The following is a 23060-nucleotide window of genomic DNA, read 5'->3' as shown; positions in this document are numbered from 1 at the left end:
AGGTTCTGTCTGGAACCCTAAGCCATAATCAGGGCCTCTCCTTACAAGAATCAGAAACACCCTCTTCTTCCTACCACCAGAAAGTCTTCAGACGTTGCTGCTGGTGGAAGGTTCTAACCCAGTCAAAGCAACCTCCCTCGGCTTCGGAGGTGGTACTTAAAGATGTGGATTTCTAGAACGGGAGCCTCAGGCAAGGTTGCTTCCCTAATTCTCATCTGTAAAATGGCAATGAGAATGGGGCTAAACACTTACACATGAACCACCCCGGGTTTTTTTTATATTATTTTTATAAAGTAGTTCATAGCACAGCGGGTAGTGCATTTAACTCGCATGCAGCTGACCTGGGTTTGATTCCTCTGTCCCTCTCGGAGAGCCCAGAAAGCTACCGAGAGTATCCAGCCCACACGGCAGAGCCTGGCAAGCTACCCGTGGCATATTGGATATGCCAAAAACAGTAACAACACTGTTAGTCTCACAATGGAGATGTTACTGGTGCCCACTCGAGCAAATCGATGAGCAACGAGATGACAGTGACAGTGACAATTCACAATATTTGGTTGCATTTAATATTCAAACACCAATCCCACCACCATAATTCAAATGTTTCCACGAACTCCAACTCCTGCCCCAAAGCAGAACCGAAATAATTTACTTTGTGGTGTTTGTTATGAAAAAAACACTGAAAACGCTGCAAAAAACTTTCCTTAGAGGAAAGTGTATGAAGATTGCTGTATTTCATCCAGGGCCCATTAAGCCCTTCTTTAAGAGACCACTAACATGCTGTTAAAGGTTGAACGTGTATGCTTATACACACACATATACTTCCCTCTAAGGTCGGTTGCCTTCTACTTTAAACCTCGTCAAATGTGGAGCAGTACTCTTGGAATATAAGTTGTGTGAGGTATGAGACATGGCTGCGTGGTTCAGGAGTATGTTCACTCGTGGGTGTGTGGAGAGCGGCCATGAGCATAGCAGCAGTTGAGTTCTGGAGGTTTTCAGCTGCCTGGACTGGGTCTCTTGAGTGGGAGGGGTCTCACCCACTCCCCTCCAAGGTGCCCCAAATGAAACAGCCTGGCACTGGGTCCAGCAGCATGGCTATGGCGGGACCACTCCACTTTGATTGTTCCATGCAGCACTGCCAGGAGTGATCCCTAAGCCCAGAGACATAGGAAGCCCTGAGCACCGTCACCCCACTCAAAGTGGGAATAATAATAATAACGTGAATTTGTAGAAACTGCCGAATGATTTAGCAAGGCAGGGGAGGGTACACTCAGCATATGTGGCACCAGAGATTGAACTGGGGATTCATACATGAAAATACCATGTGCTTCAATCCTCTGAGCCTTCTCCCTGGCCTTGTGGATTAATTTTTTTAATACTTGCATGTAAAAGTAATTTGCTTACTTTTAACATAGCTAGTGGTAGAGAGTATGCCTTGAACATGTAAGGCACTAGGTTCAATCCCCAGCACCACTAAATAAAATAAATGAAAGCAATGTGCCTGGCGTGTGATAAACAAACAAAACGAGCAAGCATTTCCCCTTCCCTTCCTGCGAAGTGAAGGCATTGGACTGGATCAATGATGATATTTCTTGGCTTATTTGATGTTACTTCTCACCCTTCCTCAAGCAAGACACCACTAGGACATTAAACACCACTGCATTTTCTCCTCCTGAGTCCATCTAAGGGCCTCAGAATTCTCAGCCTCGGGAAGCTGCTACCCATAGGTCAGGGTCAGTGAGATGATGCTGAATCACCATGCTGGGACATCATGACCTTGAAGTCGGTTTTAGACTAAGATCTTAAGTCATGCCCATGGTGGGTGTGGACCTGAAATTGTATTATTATTAACACTATTGTAAATCACAGTGCCTAAATGAAAACATGTGCTTTGAAAAAGATGTTGAGTCATCAGAAGATTAGAGCTTCAGTATTCTAGGATGATGACTATGAGACAAATGTCTATCACCTCACCACTCCCTTCTCTGAGCGGGTGCCAAGAGTTCTAGCATCGTGACTATAACTGTACAGCTTTTCTTTTGGTTTGGGTGGGGTGGGTTTTTTGTTTGGAGAGGTGTTCAGATTTTTTTTTTTTTGTAGTGTTCAGGACTTACTCCTGGTTCTGTACTCAGGAATTACTCCTGGCAGGGCTCAAGGAACCATATGGGGTTTGGGAATTGAGCCCAGGTATATCTCTCCAGCCCCAACTGTTCAGCCTTTGAGTAACATCCTCTTCTTTTTTGTTTTAACATTTCACTGAATAACTTGTTTTAAGTGCAATATCTTAGTTTACAATAGTATTAACACAGATGTTTTATTTTGCCGGGCACTACACCGATCCTTCCACCAGTATTTCTAAATCCCAGACACCTTTTGCGCCATCTCCACCCACTCCGTTCCCAGTTCTATTGATTCAGCCTCAGGATTTGTTTCCTCTGAGGATTGTCTAGCTTCTTTCTTTCTTTCTTTCTTTCTTTCTTTCTTTCTTTCTTTCTTTCTTTCTTTCTTTCTTTCTTTCTTTCTTTCTTTCTTTCTTTCTTTCTTTCTCTCTTTCTTTCCTTCCTTCTTTCTTTCTTTCTTTCTTTCTTTCTTTCTCTCTTTCTCTTTCTTTCTTTCCTTCCTTCTTTCTTTCTTGCTTGCTTACTTTCCTTCTTGCTTTCTTTCTTTCTTTATGTTCCTTATGTGAGTGAGATCTTCTGCTATTTAATTTATCTTTTGCTTTATGACTCACTTTGCTGAGCTGACATCCTCCAATTCCAATCTAGTTGCAGAAAACTGCAGAAATTTCCTCTTTCCCCATAGCTAAATGGTATTCTGCTGTGTATCTATTCCACACTCTGTTTATTCATTCATCTGTTGTGGGGAACTTGAGTTGTTTCCAGATTTGGGCTGTTGTAGATAATGCTACAATGAACATAGGTGTACATATGTTTTTTCAGATTAATGTTTTGTATTCTTGGTGTAGATTCCCAGAATTGGTCTTTCAGATGAAAAGGGGAAATGGCCTGGAAGGATAATCCCATTGTACTTTTGTTAAAATCAGCAAATGGGGACCTGTTTGCTGATGCTTTTTGACCCCAATACAATCTATTTTGCACAGGTTTGTTGGCTTGTTTGTGTGTTGTTTGTTTTATTTGGGGTGGCAGAGATCAAATCCAAACATCCTGGATGCCAGACATTTGCTTTGTGGCTGAGGCATATTCCTGGACCCAGGTCTACATTTTTGTCTGTGATACAGAAACCTGATCTACCCAACTCCTCACAGAAGACCAAGCAGTAGACCTGGTCCAATGCTTAGTCCAAATCGGACCTCTAGACCCATGTGTTCTTGGTCATAAAATTGTGCTCAGTATCTGAGAAGTTATTTGTTTGGGGGTAAGAATAACTCATCTTACGCTTTCAGAGCTCTCTCTAGGCTTCCTTCAGCCTTGGCTCCATGCGCTGCAATAAACAGCAATCTTCCTGTTTCTCCTGACATTTAACCTTAAAGAACTTAAAGTGAGCAATGAGCCACTTCATTACTCAGCTGCTCAGTCTTTCTCCATCTGACCCACACAGGTGATGAGGCAGAGATGGCAGGTGCCAAGTTCTCACATGTGATTGTCCTTTTCATTCTTATTCTGCACCATGATGGAGAACAAGGAGCAGTCAACTCTCTCCAATGCACTCTTTCCCCCACTTCTGCCTTCTGTGGATGATAGGGGGGAAAAATAAGAAAAGAAAACACTTGGGAGCTGTAGGCATGCACTCCCCAAATGCTTAGCAATTTTCTTTCTCCTTCACTTTTATCTGAAAAATGAATAAAAATATTTGGTTGAGTAGGAACACCTTGTAAGCATTCCCTGAAAAGTATTAGTGAGTTCATGACTAAGAACTGCACAAGAATGCCCATTTCTTCATTGCTAGCTCGTACCTCTCTGCAACCTCTGGCAGAAAGCCCTCTGGACTTAGTCACTAAAATACTAAAATACAGAAATCTAGAACCTCACAGCCGCTACTGTGGCCACACGACCTCATATCTCCTCATTCGCAGCAATAGAAAACAAATTATCAAATGCTTCTTTTCCAGCAGGTCAGACTCTGGGGGGGAAACCCCAAACAATAATAGTGAGTTTTTTTGTTTGTATGTAATCAAAGTAAAGAGAAAGTAAAGTAAAATTTACCAACTACACAGGCGGGGTGGGGGACTGGGGGCGGGTGGGGGGTGGGAGGTTTACTGTGGTTCTTGGTGGTGGAATACATGCACTGGTGGAGGGATGGGTGTTCGAGCATTATGTAACTGAGACTTAAGCCTGAAAGCTTTGTAACTTTCAACATGGTGATTCAATAAAAAAATAATAAATTAAAAAAAAAAGAATGCCCATTTCTTTCAATAAACACAGGCTACCTGCCTCCTTTAGACAGGGCCATTCATGGTGGGCACTGGAAGAGCTCCAAAGAGCCGGGCAACAGGCATGAAGTTCTGCAGTAGACTGCATGAGTGAGGCCCTGGGAGACAGTAAGCTAGAGAGAGAGAAAGAGAGAGAGAGAGAGAGAGAGAGAGAGAGAGCGCTCCAAGGATGGCTCTGGTGGGGTTCCTGCCCTAAATGTTTTTGCAGTCCCTGTAAATTGGGCCAATCAACCATGGACATAAATAAATTTCATACGAGCTATAAAGTGGGAAGTGTCCTAAGAGAGATTCCAAAAATGTGTTCAGAAGGAAGAAATTATTTGGATGTCAGAGTCACTTCCTGCATGTCTTTATTGACATTTTAAACTTTTTGTGTGTATGTGTCTGTGTTTTATTTTATTGAATCACCATGTGGAAAGTTACAAAGTTCTCAGGCTTATGTCTCAGTTATACAATACTCAAACACCCATCCCTTCACCAGTGCCCATATTCCACCTCCAAAAACCCCAGTATACCTCCCACCCCCGCCCCCCCACCCCCACCTGCATAACTGATGAATTTCACTTCATTTCCTCTTTACCTTGATTACATTCCGTATTTCAACACAAAACTCACTACTGTTGTTGGAGTTTCCCCCAAAAAAGACAGCACTACTGCCAAGGAAGCATTTGATAATTAGTTTTCCATTGCTGAGAATGAAGAGATATGAAGTCCCGCTGCTCCAAGTACATAACTCTTTTTTTTTCCTCCCCGTTCCCGAGCCGCCCAGTTCGTACCTGCTTAATGGACTTCATAATATGGTGGACACCACGCCTCATTTCTCCCTGAAAATAGGAAACAACCGGGAAAGAGGGATATTTCCTCTCCTCGACCGGCGTGGGGCTATGGCTTAGTTCACAGTCTAGAGAAATGACTGCTACTTTGATTACCTTCAATATTTCAACAAAAAAATAACTGTTATTGTTTGGAGTTTCCCCCCAAAGCCAGACCTGCTAAAAAGGAACCGTTTCACATTGCTGACAATTAAGAGATATTAGGCCGCGCGGTTTGGGATTTCTGTATAAAGTCCAGGGAAAATTCTGCCAGAAATTGCATCACTGCAAGCTTTTACTCCCCTTTTGTGGTGCTCATAAGATGGAAAAGCCTGGAGAGAGAAACCCTTCCCCGCTGGCACCGCATGAGGCAGCAGCTCAGTTCACAGTCCAGAGGCATCTCTGCGAGCTGCTAGTGTCCAAAGTAGTTAAGTTGGCCTCCGGGATCATGCTCGTGCAGCAGTGGAAAGCGACATTTTAAACTTTTTGATTTAAAAAAAAAAAAGCACATGTTGCAATCACCTTGCAGAGGGAGCAGCAGCTTTGCCCAGCTTCCTGGCTTTGACACAGTTTCCCTGAGTTAGGGTGGTTGCACTAAGTCACAGTTTACTCTAAGCCCAAATTATCCCTTTTCTCAACAGATATTTTAAAGTTCTTGGATGTTCTAGAAGAAGATAGTGCACATTTCTGCTAACAGGCTAGCTTTCTCCTACACATCTGACAGAACCAGTCTGTTTGCCAGCTTGTTTGGGGTCCTCAGCACATTAAACTGCAGGAGTAGGGGCTGCTTTGATCGCGGAGCATAACAGGAGACGAGGAGCGCCATCTGGACTGTAAACCATGCGCCAATGCATGCTTCAGAAGCTCCTTTGTACCCCCTCAGAGGCTGACCTCGAGCATTCCCTCCTCATTTAGGTTCTGTCTCTGTGGCACTGGCCATTGCATGGTGTTAGTTGCTGTAAATACTAAATGTAATAGAACAGCCCACAAGAATTAAGCATTTATGTGCTGGGCACTGCCAAACTCAATCACCAAGACTACTGCCCCTAAAACCCAACTTCTACACTTTAAGACCCTTGATCTCTTTGCTGAGTACAGAACCAACTCCCCTCCCCAACCCCCACCCCAACAAATAAACAAAAAAAAATTTAAAAAGCCAATAAGCCCAGCTTAGAGTGATTTAAAAACCCTAACCCATGGTGGGGAGCAGTTGCTGGGCGGTAGGGAGCCGGGGGGCGGGGGTAACTCTAATGAAGGGTAAGGTGTTGGAACATTGTACGATTAAAACCCTACCAGCAACAGTATTGTAAATCACAGAGCCTAAGGATTTTTTTTTGAAATTTCATAAAACAACTGTAATCTGACCATAAAGCCCCTCTATAGCTTCCTTCCTGCCCAGGATAAGGACTAAAGTGCTTACATGCTTTTCAGTGTCCTGCTTGATCTCATGCCACGTGGCCCCACCCTCTCACCCTTGCTCCCTCCTGATATGGTGCTCCCAGCCTGGAATGTGGAGTCCCTGCTATTTAGCTGTTCCTGCCAGCTCATTCTGCATTCTTCGTGTGAGTTCACCTTTCACCTCTAGGTCAACTTGCTCTGCGTCATGGTCTTTGTGTGTGTGTGTGTGTGTGTGTGTGTGTGTGTGTGTGTGTGTGTGTTAGCACCTATACCATGTAAAGGTTTGCTTTGGTTTGACTTGGGGACAATATCCAGCTTTGCTCTGGGCTTCCTCCTGGCTCTGCAGTCAGGGATCACTTCTGGTAATGGGTGTTTGGGACCATCTGTGGTGATAGGAATCAAACCCAGGTCAGCCATGTGCAAGGCAAGTGTGCTACCTGCTGTACTATTGCTCCAGCCCCACCATATAGGATCTTAACCTCCCAACTCCATCTCAACTCCTAGCAGCTATTGGGCCTGCTTCTATTTGTTAAATGAATACAGAGAAGAAGAAAAGTTTATGGAGAAGAAGAAACATTCATGTTGAAAGCTGCCATGGGTTCCTAGCCGACTGTTGCTCAGCTCATACAGATGATCTTATAACTTGGTGTCAAACCATGCACCACTGTAGAAAACCTAAACACTCTCCTGGATGGGGGTGATCCTGATAGCCTTTAAGCGCCAAGATGTGGGGGGTTGTGTGTGGCCCTGGAGACCCCTGATATTGAAGGACCTGAGCAGCATCACATTATTGGGTCTTTTTGTAGAATCGCCTGCCTAGTTGTCAGGAATTGCCAGGAGTGATTCCCAGGCTCCACACTGCTTAGGAGAAGACAACCTCCCTTTAAAGATGATGCCATTTCCTTCAACAATTATTGGAGGGTTGTGTGTGTGTGTGTGTGTGTGTGTGTGTGTGTGTTTGAGGGGGCCACACTTGGCCATGCTCAGGGATAACCTGTTTCTGCACTTAGAAATTTGTCTTGGCAAGGCTCAGAGTACCATATCACACCAAGGAGAGAATTTGGGTTGATGATATGCAAAACAGCTGTTCTATAGCTACAGCCCTAAAGTTATTGTTTTACAGTATCATACGTTCACTGTATTGCTGTTGTTGTTGTTGTTGTTGTTGTTGTTGTTGTTTGTTTTGCTTTGGGGCACCCAGTGGTAATCAGGGCTTACTCTTGGCTCTGTGCTCACAAATCACTCCTGGAGGTGCTCAGGGGACTGTATACAATGCTGGGATTGAATCAGGATTTGCCACATGCAAGGCAAGCCCCTTAGAGTATACTATCTCCTGAGCCCTGGTTCACTAATTTTTAGCTTATCTTTTCCTCACTTTTAATAGTTTTCCTTGTTCCTTAAAAAGCCTACATCAATTCTACCAAACAGCACAAAAGAAATGTCAGAGGCTAAATGATCATTGTATGACTGAAATGCAAACACTGAAAGTTTGTAAGTTTATAACTGTACCTCACAGTGATTCACTAATAAAAAATTAAAAAAAAAAAAAAAAGAAATACCAGAGGCTGGCTAGGCTTGGCTGCTTCACCACACCCAGGTCCACTTCCCACTTGAAATGAAAACTTCGACTCCTGCGTCGGCATATGTGTGTTCACCTTCTCTTCAAATGGGTTTCACCTTGCGGGTAAGCATTCCATTTCTCACAGTCATTGGATCCTGCGGTTTTCATCAGAAGAAAGTGCCCTGTTGGCTGATTCTTATAACCTGCCCGTGATTCCCTATTGATCCACAGTGGCACAGATAAAATCAGCAATTCAGGGAAGAAACTGCAACCTCCTTGCTCGGGCTCCTGCAAACTCAGAGGTAGTGTCCACCTTGCATAATTTCTGCCCAGACACCACTTCCCACATCTGTGATGCCAGTGCCTCAGTAAGGTTTGTCCCCGCCACGACTGTGCCACAAGCACTGCTACTAAAGTGTACAAGCTCTGCAGCAGGAGTGCAACCCCCAGCCAACACTGCCACCGTGTGTGCCCAACACCCGATCACACCAGCAACAGCAAAGGGGGAGAAAGGGGGGAAAAGGGGTGTGTGTGTGTGTGTGTGTGTGTGTGTGTGTGTGTGTGTGTTTACACACATATATAAAGAACATTAAAGTACTGGAGAGACTGTACAGAGGTTAGGGTCCTTGCCTTACTTGCAGCTGATCCCAAATCTATCCCTGGCAGGCCCCCCCCCCCACCCACCACTGCCAGGAGTGAGCCAGAAGCACAGAAACAAACCCTCCCCTCAATAAAACTGTAAGTGAGTAAAGAACTGAAAGGGGAAATAGACATGCCTGTGGGTGCACTAAGAATCAGGCTTGTTAACATTCAGACTCTGGGTTTTCCTACAGAATAAGGACAGCTTGGAACTATGGGTCTGAGTCTGTGAAATGGAGAACAAGATGGGAAGAAAATTGGATTTTGAGAAAATGAGTTTTGGCGCTTGCTTTACATCATTATTTCTAGCAGAATGATTTTATGATAAAATTAAGTTATGTTTATTGGGGTCAGAACGATAGATAGTATATTATTAGGGCATTTGCCTTGCACACTGCCAACCTGGATTCGATCCCTGGCACCACATATGGTCCCTCGAATACCGCCAGGAGTGATCTCTCAGCACAGAACCAGGAGTAAGTCCTCAGCACCACTGAGCATGATCCCCCCCAATTGTCTATAATCTCCATATAAAACAAAAACCAAAAACCTGTGCATTGTTATTCATCAATTTTTTTCTACTAATATACTCAGGAATGTCACTCGGTGATATTTTTTCATGTTGTTTAACTTTTAGGGTAAATACAACTTTAAACTACACTTTTTACCCAATATTATGTTTTTATAACTGCGGCTTCATAATTATTAGCATAATATTATGCACTCATTAAGTGAATTAAAGACTGAAAATGATGTGTGATATCAATTAAACCTGTACCATCACCAAAGTAATTGAATTTTGAATTACAAAGAGCTGGTTTAAATACTACCTTTTCCATTTAGCAGTTCTTTCATCTAGGGCAAATAAGTTAACCTTTCTAAATTTTTGCTTCTTCAGTTTTTGAATGAAGCTCATAATAACTGCTTCATTATACAGATGGAAAGTGATGATATGCCCAGCTGAGACAGGCTCCCAGGAAAAGGAAGCAATTTCTACAAGATTTGGGGGAGTAATTTCCTATTAATAAGTCCCCCTTCCCCACTAAAAAAATGTAATTCGATCTCTATTTCTATCACGTCCCAATGAAGCATCCCTTAGTCTGCCAGTTACTACTTAGAGAAATATCCGGATTGAGGTTCCTGGAGAGCAGGAGCTGAGCAGTGCCCAGCTGTGCCACGCCTGTGCAAGCCCACATGGGCTGATGGTGCCTTAGCAGCACTACAGCCTGCGCCAGCGACCCACTTGCTTCCTGTAAGAGCCACCTTCCTCCCTCCCCATCTTTCCTTCCCTTCTTGCCTCCTTTCCTGTCTCTGTTCTTTTCTTTTCTCTCCCTCTCTCTCGCTTTCTCTCCCTCTTCCTCTCCCTCCTCCCTCCCTCTCTCCCTCTCACACTCTCTCTCTCTTTCTCTCTCCCTCTCTCTCATGCTGGGAATGAAACTCAGGGTCTCATACGTGCAGGTCAAGTACTCTACTACTGAGTTACATTCCTGGCCCCCCAAGGGAGTTGCATTTCTTATTATTACTATTATTATTTACTTTTATTATTTTCCAAGCCACACCCAGCTATTTCAGGGTTTACTCCTGGCTCTGGTGGGACTTGGGGGAGCCTAGGAGTGCCAGGGATCAAACCCAGGAGGGTTGTGTGTAAAGCAAGTGCCTTCTCTGCTGTACTATCACTCTGGTCCAAGATGTGCATCTCTAGGGCAAATAGATAATTCTTAGAAGTTACTGATTGGTGTGATAAGCATACACTGAACAGAAAATAATTGGAAAACGTATTTGTTTATCCTGTAAGCTGACCCTTCCTCATTGGTGAGGACAGTCCCTGGGCAACTTTATTCAAAATAAGAATAAACAGAAAGGAGCTAGAGAGATAGTACAGCTAGTATGGCACATGCCCTTGCATGCTATCCATCTAGATTTGACCCAGCACCCCATAAGGTCCCCTCCAGAGGTGATTCCTTTTTTAAAATTAATTACTTTTTAAAAAACTGAACCACAGGGTCTGGAGCGATAGCACAGTGGGTAGGGCATTTGCCTTGCACCCGACAGACCCGGGTTCAATTCTGAGCACCGCCATGGGTGATTCCTGAGTGCAGAACCAAGAGTGACCCCTGTGCATCGCCAGTTGTGAACCAAAAAGCAAAAACACACACACACAAAAAAAATCACAGTGAGAAACACAGTAACAAATTTGTTCATGACTGGGTTTTAGTCATATAATGTTTCAAGATCCATCCCTTCACCAAGTGTACATTTCCCACCACCAGTGTCCCTAGTTTCCCTCCTACCCCTGTCACTGCCTCTATGGAAGGCACTTTCCATCTCTCTCTCTCTCTCTCTCTCTCTCTCTCTCTCTCTCTTCTCTCTCTCTCCATTTGGGCCTTCTGAAAGGTTATCAAGTATATCCCTTTACCTACTTTCAACACACAGTTCCTGTCCAAAATGTTCATTTCCAATGATTATTGTCCTATTGGTCCCTTCCCTATCCTAACCCCCATGTACTCTTGTGACAAGCTTCCAACCATTGACCAGTCCTCCTAGTCAATTAAATAATAAATTAATTTAAAATTGAAAAGGCACAGAGAATATGTATATTAAAATTATACATATATATGACTAATATCCACAGCAGGGAAAACAGGGGCTAGTAGGACTGGTCAATGGTTGGAATCAATCATAAGTGTGTGTGGGGCAGAGTGTAGGTAAGACAGAAAAGGGACCAGTAGTACAATAATAGCTAGGAATGATCATAGAACTGAGTGTTAAAAGTAGGTAAAGGGATAACCCTGATAGCTTTCAGTATCTATATTGTAAACCACAATACCCAAAAGGAGAGAGAGAGAGAGAGAGAGAGAGAGAGAGAGAGAGAGAGAGAGAAAAGAAGAAGAAGAAAAGCACCTGCTATAGTGGCGGCTGGAGGGTGGGGTATGGGGAGTGATGGGAGGGAAACTGGGGACACTGGTGCTGGGAAATATACTCTGGTGCAATCATGAGTAGCTTTGTAATGGTCTATGACACAGTGATCCAATAAACAAATGTTCTTAATTTTTTTTAAGTAAACAGATTTTATTTAGAGGCTTTTTGAGGGAAGGAGGAAGGGATAAGTGGAAGAGAGAATAGTAAGAGTAACACGCTCAAGAGAGAATGCGGGCTTCTCCAAGGGTGGAGAGAGCCCTTATATACATCCTAGCACTAGACATGAATGCATGAACATACACATCTCAAGAGGGGAGATGCGGGCGACACATGTGCTCAGCCAGATAGTAGCAAGCAACACATGGGCTCAGGCAGCATATGCGCCATGTTCTTAATTTTTTAAAAAAGATATATCGCTATACAAGAAAAAAAAAAGAATTTTTAGAATTAAGGACAAAAAGCAAAAATCTCAATAAAAATGAGAAAAATACTTGACTAGATTCGTTTTTAAATAAAGATGCATTAAAAAAATAAAAAAGAAGTGATTCCTGAATGCAGAGCCAAGTATAACCTCTGAGCACCACTGGGTGTGGCGCGCGCACGCACACACACACACACACACACACACACACACACACACACTAATAAAAAAAAAAAAGATAAAGAGAAAAATCCTAGGAAGCCGGGGTACTGCAGGGGCCTGTACTCCTTCACTGACCAATGCTCCGTGTCCACCTGCTTATGGCTGGAGTATGTTTAACTTCAAACAAGTGTGGCTTAAAGGAGCCAATACCAGGACGTTCGGAAGTTTACATCCCTCTCTGAGTGGGATGCTACCTACCCCAATGATCTCTTCTTTACTTTTATTTATATTTAATAAGGACTGGAGAAAAAGCATAGCGGGTAGGGCATTTGCTTTGCATGCAGCCAACCCAGGTCCAATTCCTCCCTCCCTTTCGGAGAGTCCAGCAAGCTACCGAGAGTATCCCGCCCGCACGGCAGAGCCTGGCAAGCTACCCATGGCGTATTTGACATGCCAAAAACAGTAACAACAAGTCTCACAATGAAGACATTACTGGTGCCCACTCGAGCAAATCGATGAACAATGGGATGACAATGATACAGTGACACAGTGATATTAATAACTTCATTATTTTAGTTTGAGGGCCACACCCAGCAGTGCTGGGAGAGACCCTGTGCTCCTACTTGTGCCCAGGGGTCACTCCCACTGGTGCTCAAGGAAGCCTTTGGTGCAGGGGCTCATACTTGGGCCTCCTACGTGCAAAGCTGCACTTAGCCATTAAGAATCTCCGCAGCCCCTGACTTTAAAGGTCTGTTCCATATGCTCCCTGACTCCATCTGGCCTCCAGGGTTGGGATCTGCCCTTACCAGGAACAATTTTCAGTTGAGTGGGCACCTGCCACTATATGGGCTGAGGGATCCTGAAGATGGCAGGGTGGGATCTTAGAAGAACTTATATACCGTATAACATCAGCTACATCAGCTTCGTAGCTAGTATAAAAGGCTCCACTGCTTAGCATTGTGTTGTTTTTAGCTTAAGTGACTTAAGAAACTGTTACATTTAATTGGGTGTCCATCTTGTATTCCTTGCTACATGTTTTCTTCTCTTCCCAAATGTTCTCTTTCCCTTGTTCTGTGCATAAAAGACATCCTGTTTGTTAATTATTGGACAAATGCATAAATATATTTTCCTCAGATTACGGGGGGTGCTGGGGAGATAATATACCCATTAGGGGGCACTTGTCTTGCATGCAGTTGACTCCGGGTTTGATCCCAGCACCATATATGGTCCCTGAGCCAGGTGCAAGCCTGATTACATTGTGTGAAACTTCCCCTTTGGGCTACACTTTCCTGCATTGTTTCCCACTCTATCACTCCCTCCCTCCATTTGTGTGACCAAAAACAAATATACAAAAATTTTAGATTTGTAAAACTTTAACATAGGCGCTGGAGAAATAGTCCAGCTTTGCATGCTAGAGCAAGTCAAAGCCAGCACTGCACAATCCCCCAAGCACGGCATGGAGCAACTCCTGAGCACAGAGCCAAAAATACTCCAGAGCACTGTCAGATGTAGTCTCAAAACATACAAGGCTATTGCAGGATGGGTAGTTGAGGCTTTACTACTGTCTTAGCACTCAGGGATCACTCCTGGCAGGGCTCAGGGAACCATATATGGTTCTGGGGGTTAAATCCTGCAAGGCAAGAACCTTCTGTCTGTCCCGTGGTGATGGGGTCCTGTGGTGTGTTCAGAGCCAAGAGACTATCTCCAGCTGATTAATGCGGAACGGGTTGTGGACAGATCACCAGACAATAATTAACAAACTTTATTCCCAATTAAACAGACTTACTATAAGGAAGAGAAACCACTACGAACTGGGGACAGTGAGAGACTGGGAAACAGTGCTGGGGGGTGGGGGATGCAGCCCAAAGGAGAAGTTTAACACAAGCACAGGAATTGTGAGTATCCCTGAGGAGTCCAAGTTTCACAGAGGCACTGCAATGGGGAAGCAGAAGGGTGGCAGGTAACTCAACCATAACCTCCTAGCAAAGAGAAATAAATAGCCCTAGAGTCACGCTGAAGAACTGCTCATAAAAGATGAGCAATGATTATAAATTATGGGGAGACACCCCTTTTGGTATTGCCCTTTGCCATTTCTGGGGTGATGGCTCTGAAGCTCTTTCGCCTCAGGGAGAATCCCCAGATGTTAACCAACAGGATGACCTCGCCCATTTGGCTCAGAAGCAGTGCCAGTGGAGATCCAACACCTTACCTGTGATACTATCTCTCCAGCCACAAAAAGCGAGCATGTGGGGCTGGAGTGATAGCACAGTGGGTAGGGCGTTTGCCTTGCACAAGGCCGACCCAGGTTCGAATCCCAGCATCCCATATGGTCCCCTGAGCACCGCCAGGGGTAATTCCTGAGTTCATGAGCCAGGAATGACCCCTGTGTATTGCTGGGTGTGACCCAAAAAGCAAAAAAAAAAAAAAAGTGAGCATGTAAACTCAGTTGGCAAAGTAATAGAATATTATTGTTTTTTGTTCTCTTGTTTCTGTTTTTCAGTCATACCCAGCATGTTCAGGGGCTACTCTTGGCAGTGGATACGAAGAGGGAAAACTAAAGGCAGGACCTCTGAATGACCCATCCAGAGCCCAGCAAAGATGAATGAGTCATACATCATACAAATGTACAAGAGAAGAGCAAGGGAGCAAATCTGATCAGGTTGCTGGAATGAGAACTGGGTCACAGAAACAATTAGTAAATGTCTTCATGGAACTTAAAGCAAATTGTATCACTGGTTGTACAATTATTGTATATGTTAGCAACTATGTTAACAGCATTGTATATGTTCAATTAACAAGTGTTTCCCTTTGGCACATTGGTAGCTTGTAACTGTGCCTTTGGTACATTTGTAGCTTGTAACTGTTCCTTTGGTACATTTGATAGCTTGTAACTGTCCTATCAAAGCTCTTTGTAAACTGTGTTGAATGGTGGCTCAGCCCTTTTTGGTAGTACCCAGGTCCAGTGCTGATGTGTAAATAAACTGGAAAGCCCTCCCTCTTCTCCATATGCAGTCTGTTTCCTGGTCAAATTTCTATAATATTTAGAGGACTTTATGGTGCCAGGGATGAAACCAGGTCTCCTGCATTTACAGCATTGAGCTGTTGAGTATGCTTTCTCTGTCCCTGTCTCTGTCTGTCTGTCTATCTGTCTGTGTCTGTCTTTTTGTCTCTGTTTTTCTCTCTATCTCTGTCTCTCTGTCTCTCTCTGGCCCCATATTATTTATTTTGTCTGCTGGAATGCTTTGGTTGCAAGTATAAGAAACCCAGGGTCCTGGAGATAACACAGTGGGTAGGGCACTTGCTTTGCATGTGGCCAATCAGGTTCTACCCACTAAGCCCAGCCAGGAGTGATCCCTGACTACAGAGCCAGGAGTCAGCCCTGAAGTGTGGTCCAAATCCAAAAGAGAAAGAAACCCAATGGAGAGGGCCAGAGAGATAGTACAGTGGGTAGGGTGCTTGCTTTGCCAGTTTGATCCCAGGGTATCCCATAAGGTTCTCTGATCACTCCCATGAATAATCCCTGAGCACAGAGCCAGGAGAAAGCCTTGAGCACTGTCAAGTGTCCCCATCAAAAAAAAAAAAAGGAAAAAAATAGAGAGACAAGAACAGACATAATGATGTGTAGTAAGTCTGTGTAGTAAGTCTAATTGGTTCATTCAGTAGCTCAAACCTGTCAGCAACAATTCTAGTTCTTTCTCTTCTGCTCTGCCAATCCCACCGTGAGGGCCACCTCCTAAGGCTCAATGTTACGTACAAGCTGCAGTGACCAGTATTGTGTCCAAGGACAGAAAAGAATCATCTTCCTTGTGTCATGTTCCAGAAGAAGGTCCTTGGACAGAAAATAGTCATCTTCCTTGAGTCATGTTCTAGAAGAAATCAAGGCTCTCCTAGAAGGCCCCTGCTGAGTAAGGTTTGTGTTTCATTGGCCAGGATTGGGGCCAGAATTGGGAGTTATGTACTTCCATTTAGATGAAAGGTTTTATTAAGGTCCAGTGTCGATAATTTCCCCGTCTTCGGACTTGCACAAAGACTTCAGCCAATATTGTAGCACACAAGCAGAGTTTATTAAGCCATCTAGCTGGGGTCAAGCTTCTAGGTGCGCAGGCTCAAGCAAGACCCTGAGCAAAAGAAAAGGTGCTACTTTTATAGTTATTAATACATCACAGCCTGCACATATGAATTCTAACAAAAACAAGTGAAAATGCAAGTTTCATAATTCAGAAGAAAACATAATTTCAAATAGTACAAACAAGCAGTTACAGATAGGTCATCTAGACATGTTTGCAGAACATTCTGGCAACGGCCCACCCTGCTTATGTCTGGGTGGTTTCTATAGATAGGGGGTAGCCATCGTGAAACTATTTGCCAAGGCCGAGTTCTTCAGCCCAGATGTCCTTCCCTCACAGATGCGGGGGGCAGGGTGGGGGAGGTTGGGGGGAGAGAAGCAGGGTTCTACAAAAAACAAAAAGGTTTACGTAAAACAAGACGTGAAGCAGGAACCAGGCATGATGGAGTTGCTCCTAACCTGCTCCATGTCCAACAGTCTCAGAATAGAAAATACATAGAGACAAAATTCAGATTTGTGATGTTGGGGCCAAGGGAAAAGGGAGCCTGGAGGGAGAAATAGGTCCAGGGTTCTCATCGGGAGTGATGGAAATGTTTGGAACTAGACATTGTGGTCATACATTGTCAGTGTTCAGAATGCTACTGAAAATGGTTAATGTTATATAAACTTTAGCTACATAGTTTTTTGTTTTTTTCTTTATTATTTATTTATTTATTTATTTTTGAGGTGGGGAATATTCAGTGAGTTCAAGACTTACTCTTGGCTCTGCACTCAAGAGTTAGTCCTAGAGGTGCTCAGGGGACTGAAAAAAATCACAAAGATGGCACACGCAGGAAGGGGAGATGCGATATGTGTCGTGTTGTTCTGTGTTGTTCTGTTGTCCGCGGGCACTGGGGCAGTTCTCTCTCATACGCCACTCATGTTTGGTGTTCTCGAGCCACTGTGTAAGGACTGGTTTGGGACGACTCCTCCTTGTGCTCTGCTTCTATGTGTGCTGCTGTGCTCTCTTCTGTCTGTCTCTCTCTCTCTGTCTCTGTAGTCTCTCCTCTGGTCTCTTCCGACCTCTCTGTCTCTGCTTCTGTGTCTTCTCTGTTCTTCTCCCGTGTCCTCTTGTGTGTCTCCTTCTCTGTCTCTTCTGTCTTCTTCTTGTGTCTCCCCTGTCTTCTTCTGTCTCCCTGTCTTCTTCTTCTGTCTCCCCTGTCTTATTTTTCTGTCTCCCCCATCTTCCCCCACAATCTTAGTTTATATAACAAATTACATAGGGTGGTAACACAAAGGTGGGTTTAACATTAACAACACAAAGGTGGGTTTAACATTAACAAATCGTAGAAGGGTAAGACTTTTCTCGAGGAGATTAACAAAATCTCATCTAAAGAGATTACTAGGAGATCCATTCAAGGGTGGGGATCCAAACAAGGGTGTGTCGGGGTATGTCCCTTTCTTCCTTCCTCAGCTAATAATCCCCTTAAATAGTTATAGTAAATTTACTTCTAATATTTCTAGCAATGTCATTCTGTATGAGCACAGTAAGAGATATGTCAGACTTAAAGTTTGGTTCTTCCTGAGGATATTCACTGTATATTCCAGACCATAGTCCTCAGGCCAGGTTAGTCTTCCTAACCCCAGCAGGGTTCTAGTCTCATCGTTACTTTTGGATCATGACAGCATTTGTCTATGACCATGCTCTCAACTTATAGTTGAGTATTGTGGTGCTTTGACCTGGCTCATTTTGATGCCAGGGTAGTTTACAGCTTGCCCTGGGTCCATTCCATCCCTCCTCGGGACCCTGATTTTGGAGTGCTAGGAACTAAGGGCAACTGAGTTGAGAAAGCAGATGCCCAGAAGTAAATATTATTGGAGTCAATTGGCTCCCAAGTTACAAAGCATAACATTAACTGTCTTCCTGTGTCCATACAGAAAGGACATTGCTTTAAGGTAAACTAAGTTCCCTGCAGCAAAGCTAAAAGGACAAACCCCATGTTATCCTACAGGGGACCATATGGGATGCCAGGTCAGCCACATGCAAGGCAAGTGCCCTACCTGCTGTACTGTTGCTCTGGATGCTACATAATTTAATATTTAAAGAGTTATGGGAGGGGAAGAGAGAAGTCAACATTCTTTTTAAATATGCCTTGAAGATCCAGAGAACTAGTACAGTAGGATAGGGACAGGTTTGATCCTTGGCACTGCATATAACTTCTAAGCACAGCCAGGTGTGCCCCCTCTCTCCTACCCCCGCCCCACACACAAAAAGTGACCACAAAATTACTCCAGGAGAATCTCCAGGAGAGAAATTCATTTTCTCGATGAAAGCAGCACTATGCATGGACAGCAGCAGTGGTGGCTAAGGTAAGCTGTGTATGTATGTGTTTGTGCATGTATCTGTATGTATGTGTATGTATCCATGTGTGTGTGCATGTGTGTGTATGTATCTGTGTGTGTATGTGTGTGTGTGTCCAATAAGAATAAGTATGCTCCAGGCAGGGAGCAAAGCAGTTCTCTAGGAAAGCATGTGGACTTCAGCCTCTACAGAGACCTTTTTTGTTTAATGTTTAAGATTTTTGCTGGGTCTCAGACAGGAAGAATTATGAGATAACTATTCCTTCAACAAAGAGCTCCTGGAGAAACACACACTTCTTTTCTTTCTTTTCTATTTGTTTTTCTAATTGAATCACTGAGAGCTATAGTTACAAAACTTTCATGTTTGAGTTTCAGTCATACAATGCCCAAACACCCATTCCTCCACCACTGTACATTTTCCACCACCAATGTCCCTGAATCCCCCCAGCCCCCATCCTATCCCTCCCCCTGCCTCTATGGCAGACAATTACCCTCTTACACTCTCTATATTTATGGGTATTATGGTTTGCAATACAGATATTGAGAGGCTATCACGTTTGGTCCTTTATCTACTTTTAGGACACATCTCCCATCCTGAACCATCCCTCCAACCATCATTGACTTAGTGATCTCTTCTCTATCCCAGCTACCTTCTTCCCCAGTTCATAAGGCAGGCTTCCAATCCGAGGAGTATTTTTCCTGGCCCTTGTCTCTACTGTCTTTGGGGAAACACATTTCTGACTAGTCTCAGTTTGAAGGTGAGGTCTTTCATCTCGCTGGTCCCTGCTCCGGCCATCTGGTGGGCACTGGCTTCTCTTCATTGTGGCACCATTTATTGCGCTGGTCTTTGGCGCTCCTAGCTAAGTGGCTGTGTTGGCTCTCTGAATGCACTCTTTTCAACATGTGCTTTATTATCTTGGCTTTCTTCTTTTTAAATAGGGGGTCACTCCAGGCAGTGGGGGCCTGGTCAGAGTTAGGAGTACTCAGATCAGGGATGCTGGGAGCTACCAGGAGTATTACTGGGGATGCCCAGGAAGCCACGTGGTGCTGGGGATATAACTCAGGGCCTCACATATGCTCAGCATGCAGTTATGCTTGAGCAAGACTGACACCCCCCAGCCCCTATTTATTTTTTTTTTAAGAGTTTGGAGATCACACCCAGCCATGCTCAGACCTTACTTCTGGCTCTGCGCTCAAGGATCACTTCTGGCAGGGGTCGAGGGATGATATGGGGCACTGGGATCAAACATGGGTTGACCATGTGCAAGGTCCACTTATCTTATTTCTTTTTATTTATTTATTTATTTATTTGCTTTTTGGGTCACACCCAGAGATGCTCAGGAGTCACTCCTGGCCCTACACTCAGGAATTACTCCTGGTGGTGCTGGGGGACCATATGGGATGCCGGGGATTGAATCCGGGTCAGCCGCGTGAAAGGCAAACACCCTACCCACTGTACTATTGCTCCAGCCCCTCTTACTTCTTTTTAATGAGGTCACTTTGGTTCACATGATTGTGTATGCAGGAGTGTAGGAGATGCCTACCTCTCATATTTATTTTACAAGAACCAAGAACAAACCTACCTTCACCAGACATAGTCCATTGTTCATATCTATCTTTCTACCTTGGACTTGACTTAACAGAATCCCATTCATTTCCATTCATGTTGTTATGAATATGAGTGGAAATTGAATGACTAGAACAATATTTTAAAAATACAACCTCTCCTTGTTGGAATAGCTAAAAACGATTCCACTGTGTGCACATCCCCATCTTCTTCATCCAAAATCCAACATGGGCACTATGTTTGTTTCTCTATCTTGGCTACTGTGAATAGTACTGCAATTAATACAGAGGTGCATGTTTCATCATGTGATTGCTGCATTCTGATGTTTTACAAAAAGTCCCATATTAATGCCACACCCATTTTTTTTGAAAAAAATAATTTAATACAAAGCTGCAATGATTATGTGGTGAAATATGGTGTATCTTTTTGGTTTAGTGTTGTTATTGTTGTTATTGTTTGGGAGGAGGATTTGATTCTCAGAAACCTGCTCCCCCATGTTTTTAAATTTTATTTCTGCTGGTTGGCTCCTGAACTCAGCTCTGTCATTGTTCTCTTAAAACAGTGAAGGTAAAATTTGGGGGCCAGAGAGAATATAGGAGCAAAGACACTTGCCTCGCATGTGGCCAGGTTCAATCCCTCAGGCACAAGGCCAAGAGTAGCCCCCAGCACCACCAGATACGGCTCCAACTCCCGCCCCCCAATAAACAAGCACAGCTAAATTATAAAATATTCTTCCATTTGTTTGTTATTTTCTTCTCATTATTGGGGGGCAGAGGTGGGGATTGATCCCCAGGCACAGAACCAAGAGTGATTCCTGTGCAGCCAAAAGTAATTCCTGAGCCAAAAAAGAACCCCCCAAACTCCCACCACAACAAGGCTGTTTGCTGCACCACAACCAAGTGTGGGTCATCCCGATAGCAACAGGGGCCAAAAAGAGTCAGCAGCAGCATCCTTCACTTCTGCAGACAGCTGGTCTTCTCTGTTCAGGATCCCCCAAGGAGAAGGTCTCCAGATTGGAGCAGCCACTGAGAACACGCACAGGGCTCAGCTGTAGTTCCATGCAGGGCTGGGTTTGTGACAGCCGAAGCATAGGAAGCAAACCCTCACAGGGCAAAGGCACCAGCAGAGGAGACGAGGGACTCCAGGCTCTGAGCTCTGAGTCCTCCCATGCAGACCCACCGAGGACAGGCCCCAATTCTCCAGCTAAGAGTGTTGTGACAGCAACCATTAAGGGTGTCAACCAGGAGGGTGAAATGTCCAGGGTTTTTGGGGGGGACCTGGTCACATCAGCACCACCTTCTTTGGAGTCTAAAACACCAGACTCTCCAGAGAGAGGTAGAGGTTCAGGATAAACCCCATAGTTTGCACACAATCACTTTATGCACAGTGATGGGACCTGAGTTCCCAGAAGCCCTGGATTTACCAAGGGCATGAAGACTACTTCAGGGCTCTGGAAACAAAAACCAAACAATCAAAAGAACTATGCTTTTTGGAAAGGAGAAACTGAAACACCACCCAGATGCAGAAATTATTATTATTTTTTTAAATTTTATTGAATCACCGTGAGATAGTTACAAGCTTTCATGTTTGGGTTACAATCACACAATTATCAAACACCCATCCCTACACCAGTGCACATTTCCCATCACCAGTATCCCCAATATACCCCACCTTTCCCACCCTCCCCCTGCCTCCATGGCAGACAATATTCCCCATATTCTCTCTTGACTTTTGGGCATTATGGCTTGCAACACAGACACTGAGAGGTCATCATGTTTGGTCCATTATTTACTTTCAGCACACACCAGATGCAGTAATTCAAGGCCCCACTCCAGAAGCAGAAAGAGAGAAGGTATGAAAAATCCATGAGGTTATGAGAAGGCCATCAATAGTGCAAGGCTCTCCTGTGACAGCACCCAGATTCATTTATATGTTTGCAAAACTCCAGAAAAACCCATTTGGAAGAACTGTTCAAAAGCACCTTCCAAGGCCATCTGGGGCTTGGTCTTCAAGGCCATGTTCTCCCTTGAATGTGCTTATTTCTATGTTTCTTGGCTTGCTATTTCCACTCTAGGGAAACCTGTGTTCTTTCTCGAACATGTCCCTTTCTCTTTCCCACCCCTCAAATCTTTCTAAATGAGTTTCAATAAACTTTCTTGCTTCACCATTTCATGTCCTCCTGAAATTCTTTTCTGTGTGAGAAAGGCAATGGACCTACAAATGCTTGTGCTGAGGTTGGGACTGACCAAGGCCAGGCATTTCCCCAAGAGCCAGTGACCCAGGTGGGTCGATTAGAGAGGTAAGAAACTCTTCTCTCAAGTTTTTCTTCTTCTCTCCCTACTTCACCAAGACACCAGCAGCACTTTTTTTGCAGTGCTGGGAAATGAACCCGGGGCCTCACACATGCAAGATAAGTGCTCTACCACTAAGCCGCCACTACTATCACCATTCTGTGGAAACTTGAAGGTTTTTCATATTGAAAGAGGTGAAACATGTTTCACCTCTTCAGCATCTCCCGGCTTCTAGGGCTTACCTTGTCATAGAATCCAGTCAGTGACAGCAACATTCACTCCTGATAGCCTTCCCTAAAGGAGTGCAGCATTTGAATTACCTTTGTTACTTACTGAAATGAAAAGATTGGAGCTCTACTCAGAATTATTAAAATAACTCAATTCTGTTTTGTTGAAACATTGAATGCAATCAAAGTGAAAGTAAAGTGAAATTTATCAGTTACACAGGCAAGGGGGGCTGGGGGCTAGGGGTGTGGGGGGGCTAGGGGTGTGGG

This window comes from Sorex araneus, chromosome 1 (genome assembly GCF_027595985.1).
Source record: "Sorex araneus isolate mSorAra2 chromosome 1, mSorAra2.pri, whole genome shotgun sequence".
NCBI lineage: Eukaryota > Metazoa > Chordata > Mammalia > Eulipotyphla > Soricidae > Sorex > Sorex araneus.
This window is presented reverse-complemented; position numbering follows the sequence as displayed.